This window comes from Tursiops truncatus, chromosome 3 (assembly GCF_011762595.2).
Source record: "Tursiops truncatus isolate mTurTru1 chromosome 3, mTurTru1.mat.Y, whole genome shotgun sequence".
Lineage (NCBI taxonomy): Eukaryota > Metazoa > Chordata > Mammalia > Artiodactyla > Delphinidae > Tursiops > Tursiops truncatus.
The window spans coordinates 35,385,326-35,410,548 of NC_047036.1; the positions used below are offsets into that span (position 1 = coordinate 35,385,326).

General features: G+C 38.5%; 1 long non-coding RNA gene and 1 pseudogene across 1 annotated transcript in view; both read right to left on the reverse strand.

The window, feature by feature from the left end:
* Positions 1-2,409: 2,409 nt before the first annotated feature.
* Positions 2,410-25,223, reverse strand: part of LOC117311572 (uncharacterized) — a 52,405-nt gene continuing 29,591 nt past the window's right edge. The window contains exons 6-8 of the long non-coding RNA XR_012330664.1: positions 5,740-5,919; positions 2,769-3,482; positions 2,410-2,556 (exon numbers count right to left, since the gene is read on the reverse strand). This is a non-coding gene — a long non-coding RNA (uncharacterized lncRNA). The remainder of the gene's footprint in view (positions 2,557-2,768; positions 3,483-5,739; positions 5,920-25,223) is intronic.
* LOC109549033 (CCAAT/enhancer-binding protein gamma-like) lies at positions 16,951-24,468 on the reverse strand (annotated as a pseudogene).

Consider the following 25,223-nt stretch of genomic DNA (forward strand, 5'->3'; position numbering starts at 1 on the left):
TGTTTGCAGATGACATGAAACTATACATAGAAAACCCTGAAGATGCCACCAGAAAACTACTAGAGCTCATCAGTGAATTCAGTAATGTTACAGGATACAAAATTGATACACAGAAATCCATTCCATTTCTACACAATAGCAACAAAGTATCAGAAAAAGAAATTAAGGAAATAATCCCATTTACCATTGCATCAAAAAGCATAAAATACCTAGGAATAAACGTACCTAAGGAGGTAAAAGACCTGTACTCAAACTATAAGACACTGATGAAAGAAACTGAAAATGACACAGATAGAAAGATATACCATGTTCAGGGATTGGAAGAATTAATATTCTTAAAATGACCATACTACCCAAGGCAATCTACAGATTTAATGCAATCTCTATCAAAATACCAATGACATTTTCTACAGAACTAGAACAAACAATTTTAAAATTTGCATGGAACACAAAAGACCCTGAATTGCCAAACCAATCTTGAGAAAGAAGGACAGAGCTGGAGGAATCATGCTCCCTGACCTCAGACTATACTACAAAGCTATAGTAATCAAAACAGTATGGGGCTTCCCTGGTGGCGCAGTGGTTGAGAGTCCACCTGCCGATGCAGGGGACACGGGTTCGTGCCCCAGTCTGGGAGCATCCCACATGCCACAGAGCGGCTGGGCCCGTGAGCCATGGCCACTGAGCCTGCGCGTCTAGAGCCTGTGCTCCGCAACAGGAGAGGCCACAGCCATGAGAGGCCCGCGTACCGCAAAAAAAAAAAAAAAAACCAGTATGATACTGGCAAAAAAACAGACACGTAGATCAATGGAACACAACACAGAGCCCAGAAATAAACCCACACACTTATGGTCAATCTATGATAAATGAGGCAAGAATATACAATGGAGAAAAAACATTCTCTTCAACAAGTGGTGCTGGGAAAATTGACCAGCTGTATGTAAAAGAATTAAATTAAAACATTCTTTAACACCATATACAAAAATGAACTCAACATGGATTAAACACATAAATGTTAAGACTGTAAACCATAAAAATCCTAGAAGAAACCATAGGCAGAATACTCTGACCTAAATCTTAGCAATATTTTTTTGGATCTGTCTCCTAAAGCAAAGGAAATAAAAGCAAAATTTAAAAATGTTACCTAATTAGACTTAAAAGCTTTTGCACAGTAAAGGAAACCATTGACAAAACAAAAAGGTAACCTACTTAATGGGAGAAAATATTTGCTAATGAAATGAGTGATAAGGGCTTTATACCCAAAATATATAAACAGCTCATACAGCTCAACATCAAAAAAAAACAACCCAATTAAAAAATGGGCAGAAGACATGAATAGACATTTTTCCAAATGAAAATGAAAAGATGCTCAACATCATTACAAGAAATGCAAGTCAAAACCACAATAAGATATCACCTCACACCTGGTAGAATGGCTATCATCAAAAAGAACACAAATAACAAATGTTGGTGAGAAGGTAGAGAAAAGGGAACCCTTGTACACTGTTGGTTGGTCCAGCCACTGTGGAAAACAGTTTGACAATTTCTCAAAAAACTAAAAATAGAACTACCATAGGACCCAATAATTCCACTCCTGGGTATATATCCAAAATATATATATATATATATAAAACACTAATTCAAAAAGATACATGCACCCCAATGTTCACAGCAGCATTATTTACAATTGCCAAGATATGGAAGCAAGCTATGTGTCCATCAACTGATAAATGGATAAGAAAAATGTCTGTATATATATATATATATATATATATATATATATATATATACACACACACACAATGGAATACTATTCAGCCATAAAAACAAGGCTGGAGAGGATGTGGAGAAATGGGAACCCTGGTACACTGTTGGTGGGAGTGTAAATTAGTGTGACCACTGTGGAAAACACTATGGAGTTTCCTTAAAAAACTAAAAATAGAGCTACCATATCATCCAGCAATCCCACTCCTGGGTATATGTCTGGAAAAAATGAAAACTCTAATTTGAAAAGATACATGTTCTCCAATGTTCACAGAAGCACTATTTATAATAGCCAAGACATGGAAACAACCCAACTGCCCATTAACTGACAACTGACTTCAGATGTGACACATGCGCGCACACACACACACCCACAGTGGCATATTACTCAGCCATAAAAAAAAGAAATACTGCCATTTGCAGCAACATGGATGGACCTAGAGAATATTATACTTAGTGAAGTTAAACAGAAGAAGACAAATATTATATGATATCACTTATACATGGAATCTAAATAATACAGATGAATCTATATACAAAACAGAAACGTAGAGGACAAACGAACAAACTTATGGTTACCAAAGTAAGGGAAGGGTCATATTAGGAGTGTGGGATAAACAGATGCAAACTACTGTACACAAAATAGATAATCAACAAGGGTTTAATGTATAACACAGGGAACTATATTCAATATCTTGCAATAACCTGTGATAGAAAATAGTCTGAAAATACATATAATATACACATTATACTCACTTTGCTGTACATCTGAAACACAGTATTGAAAATCAGCTAAACTCCAATTAAAAGAAAAAAAACTATGAGGTAGATAGATACATGATAAATATTGATATATAACACATTGGAATACAGCCTCAGTAAAAAAAATACTGCCAACATGAATGGAGGTGGAAGACATTACACTAAGCAAAGAAAGGCAGACACATAAAGAGAAGTACTGCATGAACTCACTTACATGTAAAATCTAAAATAGTCAAACTCACAGAAGCAGAGAGTCCAGTGGTAGTTTTCCAGGGGCTGGGGGTGGAGAAATATGATTATGTTGGTGAAAGGGTACAAAGATCCAGTTATGCAAGATGAATAATTTCTGGAGATCTGATGTACAGCATAGTGACAATAGTTAATACTATATTGTATACTTGTAATTTATTGAGGATTAAATCCCCTTCCCACCACCACACACAAAATGGTAACTATGTAGACACACACAAAATGGTAACTATGTAGAAGTAATATATATGTAATATATATGTATATGAAATATATATGTATCGACTGAAGAAAATGCACTACCTAAAAGTTGTGAGTTATGTTTTATGCTGGGACCTTACTGAGGACTATAGCTCGGGAGGCAGACCCTCAGATAGCTCTAAGGAACTGTTCTGGAGAGGTAAGGGAGGAGCCAGGATATATAGGAGTTTTTATTGGGGAAAAAAAACAAAAACAAAAAAACATGTAGTCCAACATCAAGAGATTACTACTAATTACAAAAAAAAAAAACCCAGATATCTCAAGTTAAGGATTTTAGTACTCTTTTAGGTATGGAAAGATGCAAGATTCTGGGCTCTTGGAAATTATACCTTAGATATGAATCTTATCTGAGACCAGTATCCTATTTTTCTCCATTGTGAATTCCACTCAGGGTGCACTGTCAGAGGCAGCTGCAGTGGCTGAAGGCAGGCAACATTTGTTGTTTACTGAAATGAGAGGCAACATTTTTTTGTCCATAATTAGCCTGATTGTGGTGATCATTTCATAATGTACGTGTATATCAAGACATCAAGCTGTATATCTTAAATATATACAATTTTATATGTCAATGATATCTCAACAAAGTTGTTAAAAAAAATTAAAGGAAATTATTTCAAGGAATCCTGGTCAGACATGTGTTCCCCAGGAATACAAATATCAGCTATTTCTTGAGAAAAGACAGAAGAACTTGTGACAAGAACTGAAGGTTTTGAAAATGTGATTTTTACTTCAAAATTACAAATAATTCCTATCCCTTTATTCAATCCAAAGTTGCATCCAGGGCCTTTTTGACCCAAATTCCCACCACTTTTCTCTTTCTCCATAAAGAACAAGCCTATTTAATGTTCTCTCTCTTCCCTCCTTCTCTCCATCAGTGGCTGCTTGCTGCCACTGTTACTGTGACATTTGTATTGCTACTTCTTTACTCCACTATATCCCTGAACCACCATCATCTATGGAGTCTTCCACTTTTCTTCCCTCTATTTTCACATTTATTCCTGAATTTTTTTTTCCTTATACATCTTGTTGATTCTACAGCAGACTTGGATCTCATGCAGAAAATCTGGACTTTAGAGACAGAGCCAGACCACTAGAGTTCCTTCTGCCAGGAAATAATTGTTCAGAATGTAGGGGATGTGATTATCAAGAGAGAGAACTCTGGCTCTTCTTGGCTGTCTCCATGACTGTTCACTGCTCTAAGTTTCTTCTTCACCGTCAGATATTGTTTTACTTGTTTTTTCTGTCTATATTTAGAGTGACTGAAAATTCTTGTAGTAACTGGAACACTAGTTTCTATATAATTTCAGTTTTACTGTAAAAGAAGTAACAGAGGGTAAACCCTTGATTAACTAGAATGCCCAAGGAATGGAATGCTTGATTATACTTTTTGTTGAACATTACTAAATATCTTAGTCCACTTCTCTGAAGTCTCATAAAGCATCAAGGTCATTACTCTGGCTTTCAACTTAAATTGTGCTGACTCTATGCTCATAGATGCAAGTGGTCTACTTATCATATGTATCCTGGAAGTCTTGTAAATTATTGTTTGTGGCATAGATGCAAGTGGTCTACTTATCATATGTATCCTGGAAGTCTTGTAAATTATTGTTATAGGAAATGCTCATAATAAGAGAAAAGGGGAACATATAAAGCAATATAATCATTATGATCTAAACTGGGTAAAATACACATATATGTACATATGTAATTTTGTGTAGGTATGTGTGTGATACAGAAGATTTATGGTATATACATCAAAATGTTAATAATGGTTATCTCTGGAAGGTAGGAATATGGGTGTTTAAATTCCCTAATTTTTACTTTGATGTAATTTCCTACATTGTCTATAATCAAATTTTATTATTTTAGGATCATAAAATAATACATAACATTTTTAATTTTCTATTGAAATTTAGTCCTATCACATAACTTTCTCTGAAAGGCAAAATGCAGGGAAATGAACTTGAGTTCTAGCCTGTGGTCTTTTTCTCGATCAACAGTTTCATATTTTGTTGTTCCCATTCTTTTAACTTTCTTTGAATTATTATTTGAATTAATGTCTTCACTTATATGACCAGTGCTTTGAAGGGTAAAATCCAAGTTATTGCACAATTTGGGATTTTTTCAGCAGCTTCAGTTATTGGGATTCTCAGGACAATCATTGGCACACAAATCTTTAATTATTCACAATACAGGAAATGTTTGTAAAATGAAAATGTCATCAATAGCCTGGCTCAGGAATCAAACCTAGAAGTCTGAAATACCCATTAACCTATTCTTTTATTAGCATACTCACTTCCACTACCTTAGTTCAGGCTCTGGTTATCTCAGTACTTCACTCTCCTAAACTGTCCCACTGTTTACATCCAATTAGGAAAGCTACATTTTACCTAATTTGAAAGAGGATCATTTCTGAAAAAATGGCAATAAATGGAAAGAAAGTCAAACTTCTTTCCATGGCAAATATTTTATGCTCTTTCATGTTTCAAATAATAGCAATATACTCAGCCTTTGCTGCATAAAATATCCCTCCAAAACTTAATGGCTTAAAATAATAATCATTTATTAGTTCACAAATCAGCAGGTTGGGCTTTTTAGCTGGGCCTAGCTGGGCAGTTTTTCTGCCTGTCTCAGCTAGGCTTACTCATCAACTGTCAGCTGATGGGTTGGCTAGGGCTGGATGGTCTAAATGGACACATTTACCTGTTGGGCAATTGGTAGGCTGTTGGCTGGAGAGCCTCAGTCTCTTCCACATGACCTCTGTAGCAGGGTAGCTGAGGCTTGTTCACATGGTGGAAGTAGAAAAAGATGAGTGAAAGGTGCAAAACTTCTTAAGGTCTGGAAAACCTCACATTCCTTCTTCCGCAGTATATGAAGGCCAATCTAAATGAAAAGGATGGGGAAACAGACCTACCTCTTAAAGGCAGGAGCTCCAGTGGATTTTTGGCCATTTTTTATATACTACACTATGTGATGGATCTTAGTACATACATTAAAAAGTAAGGAAGCAAGAAGCAAAAGAAGTCACATTCTTGGCTACCAAGCCAGGCTCCAACAATGACCCAATAATTTTTATTAATTCTTCTTTTTCCTCAGAGGCATTCATCTAGTGATCCCCCCCCTCTAATCCCATCCTATTCCTGGAGCTCTGGCTCTCTTATCTATATTCCCCCTTTTACTTCCTGGCACAGCCCAAGAGAGAAGTTCTGATTAGGTTGGGTAGTCTCAATCCATGTAGATCATCCCTATCTGGCAGCATTCTCACGCTAGATCACCTCCAGAAGGTGCTGGCCTGTTTAAAATTTTCTGATTCTTAAGGAGAAGAGGAGGAGAGAATCAGCAAGAACTCCCTGCAAAAAGGGCAAGCCAGAATCACCTGTTGACATCATTTTTTAATTATGCAGTGTGAAAAACTCTTACCATCCTTCTACAATAGGCTCAAACCTATAAGAATTACCTCCACTGTAAAATCTTCCCCAGCATCCACAGGCAGAATCGGTGGCTCCCACCTCTGTGGTCTTACGTTATCTCAATTTTTGGACTAGTTACATTTTATAGTAATAGTGGACAGAGCTCTGGGGAGTATAGACACAGTTATAGGAACATTTCCAGTAGGCAAAATGGGCTCAGACTGAAGTTTCCTGGAAGGTTGCCTCATGCAGTGTTTACCTCTATTTAAAAAAAAAAAATTCGGGGATTTCCCTGGCAGTCCAGGGGTTAGAACTCCTCACTTCCACTGCAGGTGGTGCGGGTTCAATCGCTGGTCAGGGAACTAAGATCCCACATGGCATATGGTGTTGTCAAAAAAAAACAAAATTCAACTGAGTAAATTTTAAAGAGCTTATTGGCTTTATTCAATGATTCATGAAATAGGCAGTATCCAATCTAGTATAGAGAAAGGAGCACTGAGGACCTGTACAAAATGACAGACTTTTAGAGGCAGAAAGCAGCAGGAACAAGGAAGTTATACTAGACATAAAGAGGGTGGGTTATCACAAGGTTTCTTTCCTTTAGGGGATGACAGGAGTCTTATCAGGCAGATTACCTAACTAGTGCTCATCAGGCAATTCCTGATTGGTTTAAGATTCGATTTCTGGAGAGCCAAAACTGTAATTAAGTCTGAGTTTGGTAACATGGAGCTTAGCATAAGTGACTATTTTGGATCTGTGGTTTTTAACACCTCTGAAGGCCTTAAACTATAATTATTGACTAAGCCTCATAGTTCTGATAATGCTGGCAAGAGACAAGTCCTGTTACACAGTTAAATTAAACAAGGAGGCCTTTAGTGGAGCTTCAAGATGGCAGAAGAGTAAGACGTGAAGATCACCCTCCTCCCCACAAATTCATCAGAAATACATCTACATGGGGAACAGCTCCTACAGAGCACCTTCTGAACACTGGCAGAAGACCTCAGACCTCCCAAAAGGCAAGAAACTCCCCCACGTACCTGGGTAGGGCAAAAGAAAAAAGAATAAACAGAGACAAAAGAATAGGAATGGGCAATGCACCAGTGGGAGGAAGCTGTGAAGGAGGAAAGGTTTCCACACTACGAAGCCCCTTCGCGGGCAGAGACCGTGGGTGGCGGAGGGGGGAAGTTTTGGAGCCTCGGAGGAGAGCGCAGCCACAGGGGTGCAGAGGGCAAAGCGGAGAGATTCCCGCACAGAGGATCGGTGCCGACCAGCACTCACCAGACCGAGAGGCTTGTCTGCTCCCCCGCCGGGGTGGGTGGGGTCTGGGAGCTGAAGCTTGGGCTTCAGTCTGATCGCAGGGAGACGACTGGCGGCGTGAACACAGCCTGAAGGGGGCTCTTGTGGCACGGCTAGCCGGGAGGGAGTACGGGGAAAAGTCTGGAGCTGCCGAAGAGGCAAGAGACTTTTTCTTCCCTCTCTGTTTTCTGGTGCGCAAAGAGAGGGGATTAAGAGTGCTGCTTAAACGAGCTCCAGAGATGGGCGCGAGCTGCAGCTATCAGCGCGGACCCCAGAGATGGGCATGAGACACTAACACTGCTGCTGCCACCACCAAAAAGCCTGTGTGCAAGCACAGGTCACTATCCACACCTTCCCTCCCGGGAGCCTGTGCAGCGCGCCACTGCAAGGGTCCAGTGATCCAGGAACAACTTCCCCGGGAGAACACACGGTGCGCCTCAGGCTGGTGCAACATCATGCCGGCCTCTGCCCCCGCAGGCTTGCCCCACATCTGTACCCCTCCCTCTCCCCCGGCCTGAGTGAGCCAGAGCCCCCGAATCAGCTGCTCCTTTACCCTGTCCTGTCTGAGCGAAGAACAGACGTCCTCAGGCAACCTACACACAGAGGCGGGTCCAAATCCAAAGCTGAACCCCGGGACCTGTGCGAACAAAGAGAAAGGGAAATCTCTCCCAGCAGCCTCAGGAGCAGTGGATTAAATCTCCACAATCAACTTGATGAACCCTGCATCTGTGGAATACCTGAATAGACAACGAACCATCTCAAATTGAGGAGGTGGACTTGGGGAGCAATGATATATTTTTTTTTCCCTTTTTCTCTTTTTGTAAGTGTGTATGTGTATCGTTCTCTGTGTGATTTTGTCTGTATAGCTTAGCTTTTACCATTTGTCCTAGGGTTCCGTCTGTCCGGTTTTTTGTTTCTTTGTTTTAGTACAGTTTTTAGCACTTGTTATCATTGGCGGATGTGTTCTTTGGTTTGTTTCCTTCCTTCTTTCCTTTTTTTATTACTTTATAAATTTTTTTAATAATTATTATTTTTTAATAACTTTATTTTATTTTATCTTCTTCCTTTCTTTCTTTCTTTCATTTTCTCCCTTTTATTCTAAGCCGTGTGGATCACAGGCTCTTGGTGCTCCAGCCAGGTGTCAGGGCTGTGCCTCAGAGGTGGGAGAACCAACTTCAGGACATCGGTCCACAACAGACCTCCCAGCTCCACATAATATCAAATGGCGAAAATCTCCCAGAGATCTCCATCTCAACGCCAAGACCCAGCTCCACTCAATGACCAGCAAGCTACAGTGCTGGAAACCCTATGTCAAACAACTAGCAAGACAGGAACACAACACCATCCATTAGCAGAGAGGCTGCCTAAAATCATAATAAGACCGCAAACACCCCAAAACACACCACCAGATTGGGACCAGCCCAACAAAAAGACAAGATCCAGCCTCATCCAGCAGAACACAGGCACTAGCCCCCTCCACCAGGAAGCCTACACAACCCACTGAACCAACCTTAGCCACTGGGGACAGACACCAAAAACAACGGGAACTACAAACCTGCAGACTGCAAAAAGGAGACCCCAAACACAGTACGTTAAGCAAAATGAGGAGACAGAGAAACACACAGCAGATGAAGGAGCAAGGTAAAAACCCACCACACCTAACAAATGAAGAAGAAATAGGCAGTGTACCTGAAAAAGAATTCAGAATGATAGTAAAGATGATCCAAAATCTTGGAAAAAGAATGGAGAAAATACAAGAAACATTTGAAGAACTAAAGAGAAAACAAACAGTGATGAACAACACATTAAATGAAATTAAAAATTCTCTAGAAGGAATCAATAGCAAGATAACTGAGGCAGAAGAACATATAAGTGACCTGGAAGATAAAATAGTGGGAAAAACAACTGCACAGCAGAATAAAGAAAAAAGAATGAAAAGAATTGAGGACAGTATCAGAGACATCTGGGACAACATTAAACACACCAACATTCAAATAATAGGGGTCCCACAAGAAGAAGACAAAAAGAAGGGGACTGAGAAAATATTGGGAGAGATTATAGTTGAAACCTTCCCTAATATGGAAAAGGAAATACTTAGTCAACTCCAGGAAGCACAGAGAGTCCCATACAGGATAAATCCAAGGAGAAACATGCCAAGACACATATTAATCAAACTATCAAAAATTAAACACAAAGAAAAAATATTAAAAGCAGCAAGGGAAAAACAACAAATAACACACAAGGGAATCCCCATAAGGTTTACAGCTGATCTTTCAGCAGAAACTCTGCAAGCCAGAAGGGACAGGCAGGACATATTTAAAGTGATGAAGGGAAAAAAGTACAACCAAGATTATTCTATCCAGCAAGGATCTCATTCAGGTTTAACGGAGAAATTAAAATCTTTACAGACAAGCAAAAGCTAAGAGAATTCAGCACCACCAAACCACCTTTGCAACAAACGCTAAAGGAACTTCTCTTGGTAGGAAACACAAGAGAAAGAAAAGACCTACAATAACAAACCCAAAACAATTAAGAAAATGGTAATATGAACATACATATCGATAATTACCTTAAATGTAAATGGATTAAATGCTCCAACGAAAAGACATAGACTGGCTGAATGGATACAAAAAAAAAAAAAACCCATATATGCTGTCTACAAGAGACCCACTTCAGACCTAGGGACACATACAGACTGAAAGTGAGGGAATGGAAAAAGATATTCCATGAAAATGGAAATCAAAAGAAAGCGGGAGTAGCAATTCTCATATCAGACAAAATACACTTTAAAACAAAGACTATTACAGGAGACAAAGAAGGACACTACATAATGATCAAGGGATCAATCCAAGGAGAAGATATAACAATTGTAAATATTTGTGTACCCAACATAGGAGCACCTCAGTACATTAGGAAAATACTAACAGCCATAAAAGGGGGAACTGACAGAAACACAATCAGAGTAGGGGACTTTAACACCCCACTTTCACCAATGGACAGATCATCCAAAATGAAAATAAATAAGGAAACAGAAGCTTTAAACGATACATTAAACAAGATAGACTTAATTGATATTTATAGGACATTCCATCCAAAAACAACAGAATACACTTTCTTCTCAAGTGCTCATGGAACATTCTCTAGGATAGATCATATCTTGGGTCACAAATCAAGTCTTGGTAAATTTAAGAAAATTGAAATTGTAACAAGTATCTTTTCCAACCACGACACTATGAGACTAGATATCAAATACATGAAAAAAATCTGTAAAAAATACAAACACATGGAGGCTAAATAATACACTATTTAATAACCAAGAGATCTCTGAAGGAATCAAAGAGGAAACCAAAAAATACCTAAAAACAAATGACAGTGGAGACACGATGACCCAAAACCTATGGGATGCAGCAAAAGCAGTTCTAACAGGGAAGTTTATAGCAATACAATCCTACCTTAAGAAACAGGAAACATCTCAAATAAACAACCTAACCTTACACCTAAAGCAATTAGAGAAAGAAGAACAAAAAAACACCCCAATGTTAGCAGAAGGAAAGAAACCATAAAGATTAGATCAGAAATAAATGAAAAAGAAATGAAGGAAACAATAGCAAAGATCAATAAAACTAAAAGCTGGTTCTCTGAGAATATAAACAAAATTGATAACCATTAGCCAGACTCATCAACAAAAAAAGGGAGAAGACTCAAATCAAGAGAATTAGAAATGAAAAAGAAGAAGTAACAACTGACACTGCAGAAATACAAAAGATCATGAGAGATTACAAGCAACCCTATGCCAATAAAATGGACAACCTGGAAGAAATGGTGAAATTCTTAGAAATGCACAACCTGCTGAGACTGAACCAGAAAGAAATAGAAAATATGAAGACCAATCACAAGCACTGAAATTGAAACTGATAAAAATCTTCCAACAAACAAAAGCCAGGACCAGATGGCTTCACAGGCGAATTCTATCAAACATTTAGAGAAGAGATAACACCCATACTTCTCAAACTATTCCAGAATATAGCAGAGAGAGGAACACTCCCAAACTCATTCTATGAGGCCACCATCACCCTGATACCAAAACCAGACAAAAATGTCAGAAAGAAAGAAAACTACAGGCCAGTATCACTGATGAACATAGATGCAAAAATCCTCAACAAAATACTAGCAAACAGAATCCAACAGCACATTAAAAGGATCATACACCATGATCAAGTGGGGTTTATTCCAGGAATGCAAGGATTCTTCAATATATGCAAATCAATCAACGTGATACACCATATTAACAAACTGAAGGAGAAAAACCATATGATCATCTCAAGAGATGCAGAGAAAGCTTTCAACAAAATTCAACACCCATTTATGATAAAGACTCTCCAGAAAGTAGGCACAGAGGGAACTTTCCTCAACATAATAAAGGCCATATATGACAAACTCACAGCCAACATCATCCTCAATGGTGAAAAACTGAAAGCATTTCCACTAAGATCAGGAACAAGACAAGGTTGCCCACTCTCACCATTATTATTCAACATAGTTTTGGAAGTTTTAGCCACAGCAGTCAGAGAAGAAAAAGAAATAAAAGGAATCCAAATCAGAAAAGAAGAAGTAAAGCTGTCACTGTTTGCAAATGACATGATACTTTACACAGAGAATACTAAAGATGCTACCAAAAAACTACTAGAGCTAATTAATCAATTTGGTAAAGTAGCAGGATACAAAATTAATGCACAGAAATCTCTAGCATTCCTATACACTAATGATAAAAAACGTGAAAGTGAAATCAAGAATACACTCCCATTTACCACTGCACCAAAAACAATAAAATATCTAGGAATAAACCTACCTAAGGAGACAAAAGACCTGTATGCAGAAAATTATAAGACACTGATGAAAGAAATTAAGGATGAAACAAATAGATGGAGAGAGATACCATGTTCCTGGATTGGAAGAATCAACACTGTGAAAATGACTCTACCACCCAAAACAATCTACGGATTCAATGCAATCCCTATCAAACTACCACTGACATATTTCACAGAACTAGAACAAAATATTTCACAATTTGTACTGCAACACAAAAGACCCCGAATAGCCAAAGCAATCTTGAGAAAGAAAAACAGAGCTGGAGGAATCAGGCACCCTGACTTCAGAGTATACTACAAAGCTACAGTAATCAAGACAGTATGGTACTAGCACAAAAACAGAAATATAGATCAATGGAACAGGATAGAAAGCCCAGAGGTAAACCAACACACATATGGTCACCTTATCTTTGATAAAGGAGGCAACAATATACAGTGGAGAAAAGACAGCCTCTTCAGTAAGTGGTGCTGAGAAAACTGGACAGCTACATGTAAAAGTATGAAATTAGAACACTCCCTATCACCATACACAAAAACAAACTCAAAATGGATTAAAGACCTAAATGTAAGGCCAGACACTATCAAACTCTTAGAGGAAAACATAGGCAGACACTCTATGACATAAATCACAGCAAAATCCTTTTTGACCCACATCCTAGAGAAATGGAAATAAAAACAAAAATTAAAAAAGTGGGACCGGGCTTCCCTGGTGGCGCAGTGGTTGAGAGTCCGCCTGCCGATGCAGGGGACATGGGTTCGTGCCCCGGGTCTGGGAAGATCCCACATGCCGTGGAGCGGCTGGGCCTGTGAGCCATGGCCACTGAGCCTGCGCGTCCGGAGCCTGTGCTCCGCAACGGGAGAGGCCACAACAGTGAGAGGCCTGCGTACCAAAAAAAAAAAAAAAAAAAAAAAAAAATGGGACCTAATGAAACTTCAAAGCTTTTGCACAACAAAGGAAACCATAAACAAGACAGCCCTCAGAATGGGAGAAAATACTTGCAAATGAAGCAAATGACAAAGGATTAATCTCCAAAATTTACAAGCAGCTCATGCAGCTCAATATCAAAAAAACAAACAACCCAATTCAAAAATGGGCAGAAGATCTAAATAGACATTTCTCCAAAGAAGATATACAGATTGACAACAAACACATGAAAGAATGCTCAACATCATTAATCATTAGAGAAATGCAAATCAAAACTACAATGAGATATCATCTCACACCAGTCAGAACGGCCATCATCAAAAACTCTAGAAACAATAAATGCTGGAGAGGGTGTGGAGAAAAGGGAACCCTCTTGCACTGTTGGTGGGAATGTAAATTGATACAGCCACTACAGAGAACAGTATGGAGGTTCCTTAAAAAATTAAAACTAGAACTACTATACGACCCAGCAATCCCACTACTGGGCATATACCCTGAGAAAACCATAATTCAAAAAGAGTCATGTACCACAATGTTCATTGCAGCTTTATTTACAATAGGCAGGACATGGAAGCAATCTAAATGCCCATCATCCAATGAACGGATAAAGAATATGTGGCACATATATATACAATTGAATATTACTCAGCCATAAAAAGAAATGAAATTGAGCTCTTTGTAATGAGGTAGATGGACCTAGAGTCTGTCATACAGAGTGAAGTAAGTCAGAAAGAGAAAAACAAATACCATATGCTAACATATATATAGGGAATCTAAGGGGTAAAAAAACGTCATGAAGAACCTAGGGGTAAGACGGGAATAAGACACAGACCTACTAGAGAATGGACTTGAGGATATGGGGAGGGGGAAGGGTAAGCTGTGACAATGTGAGAGAGTGGCATGGACATATATACACTACCAAACGTAAAATAGCTAGCTAGTGGGAAGCAGCCACATAGCACAGGGAGATCAGCTCTTTGGTTTGTGACCACCTAGAGTGGTGGGATAGGGAGAGTGGGAGGGAGGGAGAAGCAAGAGGGAACAGATATGGGTACATATGTATATGTGTAACTGATCCACTTTGTTATAAAGCAGAAACTAACACACAATTATAAAGCAACTATACTCCAATAAAGATGTTAAAAAATATAATAAAATTAAAATAATTTTAAAAATCTCAAATAAACAGCCTAACCTTACACCTAACGCAATTAGAAAAGAACAAAAAAAAAAAAACCCTCAAAGATAGCAGAAGGAAAGAAATCATAAAGATAAGATCAGAAATAAATGAAAAAGAAATGAAGGAAACAATAGCAAAGATCAATAAAACTAAAAGCTGGTTCTTTGAGAAGATAAAATTGATAAACCATTAGCCAGACTCATCAACATAAAAAGGGAGAAAACTCAAATCAATAGAATTAGAAATGAAAAAGGAGAAGTAACAACTGACAATACAGAAATACAAAGGATCACGAGAGATTACTACAAGCAACTCTATGCCAATAAAATGGACAACCTGGAAGAAATGGACAAATTCTTAGAAATGCACAACCTTCCAAGACTGAACCAGCAAGAAATAGAAAATATGAACAGAGCAATCACAAACACTGAAATTGAAACTGTGACTAAAAATCTTCCAACAAACAAAAGCCCAGGACCAGATGGCTTCACAGGCAAATTCTGTCAAACAATTACAGAAGAGCTAACACCTATCCTTCTCAAACTCTTCCAAATTATAGCAAAGGGAGGAACACTCCCAAACTCATTCTATGAGGCCACCATCACCCTGATACCAAAACCAGACAAAGATGTCAGAAAGAAAGAAAACTACAGGTCAATATCACTGATGACCATAGATGCAAAAATCCTCAACAAAATACTAGCAAACAGAATCCAACAGCACATTAAAAGGATCATACACCATGATCAAGAGGGGTTTATCGACAGAATGAAAGGATTCTTCAATATACGCAAATCAACATGATACACTATATTAACTAATTGAAGGAGAAAAATCATACGATCATCTCAATAGAGGCAGAGAAAGCTTTCAAAAAAATTCAACACCAATTTATGATAAAGACCCTCCAGAAAGTAGGCATAGAGGGAACTTTCCTCAACATAATAAAGGCCATATTTGATAAACCCACAGCCAACATCGTTCTCAATGGTGAAAAACTGAAAGCATTTCCACTAAGATCAGGAACAAGACAAGGTTGCCCACTCTCACCACTATTATTCATCATAGTTTTGGAAGGTTTAGCCACAGCAATCAGAGAAGAAAAAGAAATAAAAGGAATCCAAATCGGAAAAGAAGTAAAGCTGTCACTGTTTGTAGATGACATGATACTATACATAGAGAATCCTAAAGATGCTACCAGAAAGCTACTAGAACTAATCAATGAATTTGTTAAAGTAGCAGGATACAAAATTAATGCACAGAAATCTCTTACATACCTATACACTAATGATGAAAAATGTGAAGGTGAAATTAAGAAAACACTCCTATTTACCACTGCAACAAAAACAATAAAATATCTAGGAATAAACCTACCTAAGGAGACAAAAGACCTGTATGCAGAAAATTATAAGACACTGATGAAAGAAATTAAAGATGATACAAACAGATGGAGAGATATACCATGTTCTTAGATTGAAAGAATCAGCATTGTGAAAATGACTCTACTACCCAAAGCAATCTACAGATTCAATGCAATCCCTATCAAACTACCACTGGCATTTTTCACAGAACCAGAACAAAAAAATTCACAATTTGTATTGCAACACAAAAGACCCTGAATAGCCAAAGCAGTCTTGAGAAGAAAAGCGGAGGTGGAGGTATCAGGCTCCCTGACTTCAGACTATACTACAAAGCTACAGTAATCAAGACAGTATGGTACTGGCACAAAAACAGAAATATAGATCAATGGAACAGGATAGAAAGCCCAGAGATAAACCCACACACATATGGTCACCTTATCTTTGATAAAGGAGGCAAGAATATACAATGGAGAAAAGAGAGCGTCTTCAGTAAGTGGTGCTGGGAAAACTGGACAGCTACATGTAAAAGAATGGAATTAGAACACTCTCTAACACCATACAAAAAAATAAACTCAAAATGGATTAAAGACCTAAATGTAAGGCCAGACACTATCAAACTCTTAGAGGAAAACATAGGCAGAACACTCTAGGACATAAATCACAGCAAGATCCTTTTTGACCCACCTCCTAGAGAAATGGAAATAAAGCCAAAAATAAACAAATGGGACCTAATGAAACTTCAAAGCTTTTGCACAGCAAAGGAAACCATAAACAAGACCAAAAGACAACCCTCAGAATGGGAGAAAAATTTGCAAATGAAGCAACTGACAAAGGATTAATATCCAAAACTTACAAGCAGCTCATGCAGCTCAATATCAAAAAAACAAACAACCCAATCCAAAAATAGGCAGAAGATCTAAACAGACATTTCTCCAAAGAAGATATACAGATTGCCAATAAACACATGAAACAATGCTCAACATCATTAATCATTAGAGAAATGCAAGTCAAAACTATAACGAGGTGTCATCTCACACTGGTCAGAATGGCCATCGTAAAAACATCTATAAACAATAAATGCTGGAGAGGGTGTGGAGAAAAGGGAACACTCTTGCACTGTTGGTGGGAATGTAAATTGATACAGCCACTATAGAGAACATATGGAGTTTCCTTAAAAAACTAAAAACAGAACTACCATACGACCCAGCAATCCCACTACTGGGCATATACCCTGAGAAAACCATAATTCAAAAAGAGTCATGTACCAAAATGTTCATTGCAGCTCTATTTACAATAGCCAGGACATGGAAGCAACCTAAGTGTCCATCATCAGATGAATGGATAAAGAAGATGTGGCACATATATACAATGGAATATTACTCAGCCATAAAAAGAAACGAAATTGAGTCATTTGTAGTCAATTTAGGTGGATGGACCTAGAGTCTGTCATACAGAGTGAAGTAAGTCACAAAGTGAAAAACTAATACAGTATGCTAACACATGTATATGGAACCTAAAAAACAACAAAAAAATGGTCATGAAGAACCTAGGGGCAAGAGGGGAATAAAGACGTAGACCTACTAGAGAATGGACTGGAGGCTACGGGGAGGGGGAAGGGTAACCTGGGACAAAGTGAGAGAGTGGCATGGACATATATACACTACCAAACGTAAAATAGATGGCTAGTGGGAAGCAGCCGCATAACACAGGGAGATCAGCTCTGTGCTCTGTGACCACCTAGAGGGGTGGGATAGGGAGGGTGGGAGGGAGGGAGACGCAAGAGGGAAGGATATGGGGATATATGTATAACTTTGTTATAAAGCAGAAACTAACACACCATTGTAAACAATTATCCTCCAATAAAGATGTTAAAAAAAATCATGGCATGCAAGAGAAATAAACACTGTAATAAAAATGAAAAAAAGGAGGTCTTTATATGAGGTGGCTCTAATGCCACAGCAGCCTATGTAAGCAGTTCAAAATCTAAGCCTGTAAATGTGTCAGGGTTATAAAATTGTAACCTACGGACAACCAATCACAAGTAGCCAAGTAGGCTTTAAGCTTTAGTCAATTTCCTCGCTTTGCTTCTGCCTTTTCTCTGTAAAAGTGTCTCCCCAGCTCTTGTTGATGGAGAACTCCTAACCACCTACCATTTGGAGCTGCCCAATTTGAACTGATTTTTGCTCACAAACTCTTAAAATTTTTAATATGCCTCAGTTTGTCTTTTTAACAACACCAAAGCAACCTCATAAGTTAATGATTGCCTAGGGTCACATATAAGGGCAAAGGCTTACATCCCAATAAGATATTTCTGAGTGATTCTCAGATGGGCTTAACTGAAAAATGACTTACTAGTCTTTAGTTTCATTATGCTACTATTCTGACTAGCATTCCTACTGAGTCTAAAATAATGGACTACAGACAGCCCCCAACTCAGGATGGTTCAACTTAAGATTTTTGGATTTTATGATGGTGTAAAACTGATACATATTCAGTAAAAACCATTTTGATCTTTTCCCTGGCTAGTGAGATGTGGTATGATACCCTCTTATGATGCTGGGCAGAAGAAGGGAGCCACAGCTCCCCGTCACACATGCAATCACAAGAACCAACAGCCAATACTCTTACAACCACTCCAGACTTACAACATTTTAGTTTTTCACTTTCAATACAGTGCTCAGTAAATTACACAAGATAGTCAACATATTATAAAATAGCTTTTGTGTTAGATGATTTTGCCCAACTTTAGGCTAATATAAGTGTCTGAGTGCTGTCAACTGAAAAAAAATGCACAGCATGAGGGTCGTGAGTTAAGTTTTATATGGGACAAAATGAGGACTATAGCCTGGGAGATAGCCTCTCAGCTCTGACAGACTGCTCAGAAGAGGTAGCGGGGGAGGTCAGCATACATGTGATTTTAGTGAAGAGAGACACGTTCAACCTAGCACACGTTTTGGCAGAATCTTGCTGCTAGTCACAAGAAGCTTGCTGCTAGTCATGAGGAACAGATGTCTGTTAACAATGTGTTTTTCTAGATATGAGAAGATGCAAGAACTTGGGCTCATAAAATCTTCTCCTGAAGATATCTAACTATCTGAGGGCCTGTTCTGCCAGTTTTTCCCAGAGCAGAGTGCCTCATTCCTGATCTCCACCCTGAACTCCTTTCAGGGTGTGCCGAAGGTCAGCAACTGCAGTGTCTAGTGACTTCATTCTTATAGAACCAGATAGCGAGCGACAATTTTCAGTTGGCAGCGCCCCTCGTGGTCATACATTTGACGATGGCTTGGGAGGCATTTCATGACCATTTTGTCCCACAGTGCATGGAATGTTCATTCCTAGGCAAGGATTTCATTGATACCACTCAATGTGCTATTACTGGACTAGGCCCTATTAACTGTAGCCAAAAGCCCCTGGACCACCTGTCTTACTAGTCCCTTATGGTCCTGGAAATGATTCCCTCTTGGTGCTTCTTCCCATATTGAGAGTTACTATTACAATCATTGATCTTATACAGAACTGTATGTCTGGTCAACTTCTTCAAGTCACTTAGTCATCATTTTATCAGAGGTTCATTCACACATTTGGTAATGTAAGAAACAACAATCTTGTAAAATAAGCAATACAAATAATCTAGCTAGTAGTATTAGTAAGGTCATAAGCAAGAATTTAAGCCAAGAACTTCCACTAGGTGCGATCCAATAATATTCCCAGGTCATTTGACTTAGTCTGTTCTGTACCAGTTCGTATCTTTAAGGGAAGTGATATATAGGCTTATTCATAAGGCACCCAGCCCAATTTCCTAGCGTTTTTAAGCTGGAAATCCTTAGTATGGTTTAATTGTTCCCAACATTGGGGGGGGGGGTGGTCTTAAAAATCATAGCCTGATGTTAGCCATATAAATCCAGCGCACAACTGAGGGAAGTTACATTCTTTGGCTGAAAATTTGCTCGTTGCTCTGATTGAATTTGAGTACCTTTAAAAGAAAATTTATATTTTTGGTGATGGTTAGAGCAAGTCTGATTGATTGGCCAAGTGAGGGAGTCCCAGGAAAGAAATACATTTGGTTTGTAAGCAAAAGTGTGAGCAATTATCAAAGTAATTGGTATACAGGCCTGATCCATCATCTTAGGTAAGCTGTCTACTTCAGATATAGTCTTCTTCTCGTCCTGGTCTTGTAGTTTCTCCCCTGTTTAAGCATCGCTTTTAAGATGATTCTGAGGTCAGCAGTCCTCTCCATAGGCCAGTCCAATGCAAGGGGTCAACTTCCTTAGTTTTACTGTGCATGAGCTGGTTAAAAGTACCTGATAAGGGTCCTTCCCATTTAGGTTGGAGATAGTCCTTTAAATGATGTCTTTTCCAGTATGCATAATCTCCTGGTTGCAGTCATGGGGGCATCTTTTTTTTTTTCCCTTGGGAAGTCAGGATTTATTAAAAGCATCAAGCTCCAGGGCATTTTTTTTTTTTTTTTTACCAAATACCTTTAAAAATGTTTTTTTTATCCCCACAAAAATCCTTATCATTTAAAACCAGATATTCAAATGACATGGCTAACATTTTTAGCTAATCAATTCTTCAGTACTGATCCTAGAAAACAGCCTTCAGTGGATCTTTGAATAATGGAGATTCAGCCACTGATACGAGTGATGTAGGTGGTCACACGTTTAACGTTCAAGCCACAAGCTGTGACATTTGGAAGGGGTGAGGTCTACTGTCCTGTATTATCAGAATTTGTCATATTTTCAGTGCTACTGGGTTGCACGTTATCTGCGAGGTTTTGTGCATGCTCAAGAAATAAATCTTTCAGTACACTTAATTCCTTAGCAATTTACTTTTTGCTTCCAACCGTTCATTCTCTTCCTTGAGCTGATTCACTCTCTGCAGCGTATCCTGCGCTTTCAGCTGGCTTTTCAACAGGCTCTTTTTCACCGCCATGCTGTTCCTCTCTCTGCACTGACGTCACGGTTGCGATCCACGGGCAAACTCTTTTTGCTCTGCTTGCTTGGAGGCACAGCTCTGCCTTCGCCCCCAGGGCCAGCGGGCCCCAGCTGAGGAACCTGCTGTAAACCGCTGGCATGAGCCTGAGTATGAATGACACTTATTCCATTCACGCCCGGGGTACTGTTCTGCTGCGATACCTTGCTCATTTGGGCACGCTCCCTCGACAACACAGAACTAGTAGAAAAGAGGACAAGGTGATCAATGGTTTCCACACTAAACTGCCAAAAAATCAGCACATGTACCTGAACCCCTGAGGGTACTGCCCATCTGCGTTGGAAGAACAGATTCTCCTTCCCCTCAAACATGCATTTCCATCCTCTCCATCTAGACACTTCTGCTGACAATTTTCCTTACTGTGTTCCCTCCAAGCATGCTAACGAAGCACTTCATTTTTTGCCTTCCTCTGTTCTGTTCAACTCATGGTTGCTGCACGTTCCTCCAACCCGTGTTCAACAGTCCTCCAGCCCGCCAGCCCCCAAGCGGCCTCCACTCCAAGCGGCCCCCGCGGCGCAACCCGACCCGACCCTGGCCTCGCAGCCCGACCCAACCCAGGCCTCGCAGACCGCGAGTCAGCAAGGAGTGATGGTTATGAAACAGGCAGCCTTTGCCGGTTCCGCAGCCGCCACCCGCTTCGCCTCCCCGCCGGGGCCCGTGTGCGCGCCAGGGACATCTTATCTTCATCCAAAGATAGATTAATGAGGTAAACTTCAGAAGCAAACTTAGAGTGTCCTTAAAATAATTCAATAAAACTTTACAATAATGTAACAGCAAGGAGCTACAGGGAAGTGAGTCTTAGTAAATACAGACCTCAACTAACAAAACTATAATTTAATGTCCACTGAAACGATCTTTTTCTAAAATTACCCTCATTTCTACAAAATATAGCCAAAATAAGACTAATTTGTTTGCAAAATAAGTCTGGTTTCAATAAACCTGGCCTGATGATCTATACAAGTGTAATTGATCATATAGGTTCTTTTAAAGTTGGCTTTGTTGGAACTTTTTAAGCAATCTCAAATTTTTAAAAGGCCTTTTAAGGGTAGGAAAGCTATGCCAGGGGCTTGTCACTGATTTTGCCTTGGAAATTTTTGAGTGAATTTCTCCCTTTTCAAGGTCCTCAAAATATCTTGAGATTCCTGCACCTGTTAGGAGGTGGCCTTCCTAATTTACCTGATAAACGTGTTGGTAATCCACGAGTTTCCAATCTCTGGAGGGATCAGGTAGAGAGAAAGGATATATGTTTCAATTCTGCTTACAAAGGTATAATTTACTAAATTGATGTAAGTTATAATTAGCTTAAGGGGAAGGGTTCCTTATAGCTGGAAAAATAAAGATTAAAAGCCAATAATATTTCAGACAGAAGTCATAAAAAATTATAACCATATTCACCAGTTCACTGTCTCATGTAACTAATCCTTGTTAAGTTTATGAAGCCAAGAGATTTTCCATTAGAATTCTTTAATTTCTTACCCATCAGCAGTATAATCTGAAAGTTATCAGAAGCCTGCACTTGTCAAAAAGTGCATATTCTTGCTATGAATATTCTTGAGGAAGCATTTTTGCAAGGGCATCAGAGTAAAACAGTAACGGTCTATGAATGACAAGACTTAAGGCACAGTTAAAGACCTAATTACCATGCAGTTGACAAAGAAACTTGGTTACTGCTATGACATAAAACATTTTAAGATAACTAGAATTATGACTGATAATACTTTACCAAGGCCTACTGATTTTTAGGAATTCCATATAATTTCTAGAATATCTATATTAATAACATTTACCCATACAACGTAACCTAAGAAGATTTATTACTCATTTGACAATGCTTCTCATGTAATTAATGTACTAAATGAACCTAATTAGTTTAATATCTGTCTTTGGGAGGTTTCAGGGACCCTTTTGGAATATCCCAAAAGTTAGTTAGAGGTCAAAGGAACTTCACTGGAATTTGATTTGGGAAGTTTGTCAAAAAATGTCAGAAAGGTTTTAAAACACTTGGTCAAATAGGACCATAGATCACTGTGAAACAATACATATTCACTTAAGCAATGTGACAAAAGATTTCAAAGGAAAATACAGAACAGATCACTTAAAAGATAAACTCTAAAAGGTAAAGAAACTTAAGTTCTGTTATAAAAGCAGTTCAATGGTCAAAAAACAACTTTCTTTTCTTAACAGAAAGAAAACTGAACTCCAGTCTTGCATCAGCCTACTTTTAATAACAATTCATTTACTTAATTAAATTTATTCTAAACTTAGCCAATCCTGACGTTGCACAAAACTCTTTTCTTGGGGTCCCTTTCCACGAACTTTCCATAACTTTCTGTATCAGTATTAGTTTGTCTCTTATTTTTTCCCATGCAGAAACAACCATCTCTAGGACAAAATTACTTTCTTTTCCCTTAACAAAATGCAATTCTATTCTTCATGCCCTCTTTTACTGAAAATCCACATCCTACTTTGCTACTGTATACTGAAATATTTCTCTAATTATTTCTGGTAGCTTTAATTACATATTTAAACTAGAATACTCAACTCTTCAAAACCTTAATTTCTAGTGAAAACTAAGGATCAAGCAAATATGAACTGTCTTTTATGTTAGTATTCTATAGATTGGCAAACATAAATACCAATAATAATTTCTAAAAATATGTGCTTTCTTATAGAAAATCTCATGTGGCACCATATTTATCAATAGTCTTAAATATCTTTAGTTTCCCTGTAAATACAAGCCAATGTTTAGTAATTAGTGTTTCAGTACCTCATGTTATTTGGGAATGACCTAGCTATTCAATAAACTTTCCTCATTTAAATTAGCACAACTCTAAAATTTCAAGTTACCAAATATCTGGAGAGATTATTTTTAAGTAGACATTCCTAAAACATAATTACTCCTAAGACATTTACCCAAAAGCTCTTACTTCATTTACATTTTTTTAATAAAAATCATACCAAGTTTTTTCTTGCTGACAAATCTGCAACACATTTAAGATCTTATTTGACTTCTATTAAACCTAGATACAGTAAAAGTATTATACTTAATATTGATGATTCTAAAGACATGTCTATACTAATTAAATTGACAAACTTTAATACCAGGTATTAACAATGAATATTTCCCAGTTCGTGTGAACCTGAAATTCATTCTGGCAGTTTCCTTTTATATTTCTGAGAATTCATATAAGCACTTAATTTCCTTTAAGCCAATTAAGTAGAGCTCATTTCCAAATTAATTTTGATAATACCATCCAAAGGTAAAGACATATTTATAATGCACACATAGACATATGGAAAGACACAAGCAGAGGTCTCAACTTCACTTTAAAATTTAGTCATGAATTAGGCATTACAATATAAAACTCATTCGTTTATAAATAACATTTGGAATAAGTTAAATTTGAAAAGGCCTCGTCCCCCCCCACCCCGTTGTTTCCCTCAGTCTCAGGAATTACAGTAGTCTAGGTAAGTATTCCTGAGAACCCTGGTAGAACATTTACATCTCAAGGCACTGGGAGAGAAAAGCAAGTTTTCCTAGAAAGACTTGTTCCCTCAGGGTCAGAATTCTGGAAAGGTGTTTTATCATGCCAGCTTTCTCTAACAACTGTGTCTGCTATAGAGTCCACTTTGGCCATTTTCTGGGCAAGATTCTCCTTTAATGCCCAATTAGGTAAGTGCTTGTAAGAGTAAGTTTTGTTTATAAACTTGGCTGGGGTGTTGGTCAGAGGCTGGCTTTCTGACACCCCTTGTTTCTGTTTGAGAGCTCTATTTCCCATCTTAAAGTTGAATTTGTTGGGGATAAAATCTACTAATGAGATTGTATGTGGGCCAGTGTGCTGCTTGTGAGCTTAACTCCTCTAGGCGCCGCTCTGGAGTCATCGCAGCCCTCTTACGTGTCTCAGTTTCTCCCTTTGGTCGTCTAAGACCACCGTTGGTACTCAGATCATTGAATGGCCAATTCTTATACATGATCCCTGGATGAGCACGTCTTTTAATTAATAGACAGGTTGCCCTGTGGGACCACTGCACAGTGTGAGGATTCTGCCTCCACCACTCCCATAAATTTCTCAGTTTCCTGAGAAAGTCGTAACCAACCGGAAGCAGTCTTATCCTCCTTCTTCAGAGCAAAGCTCTCATGTAATATCTTCACTT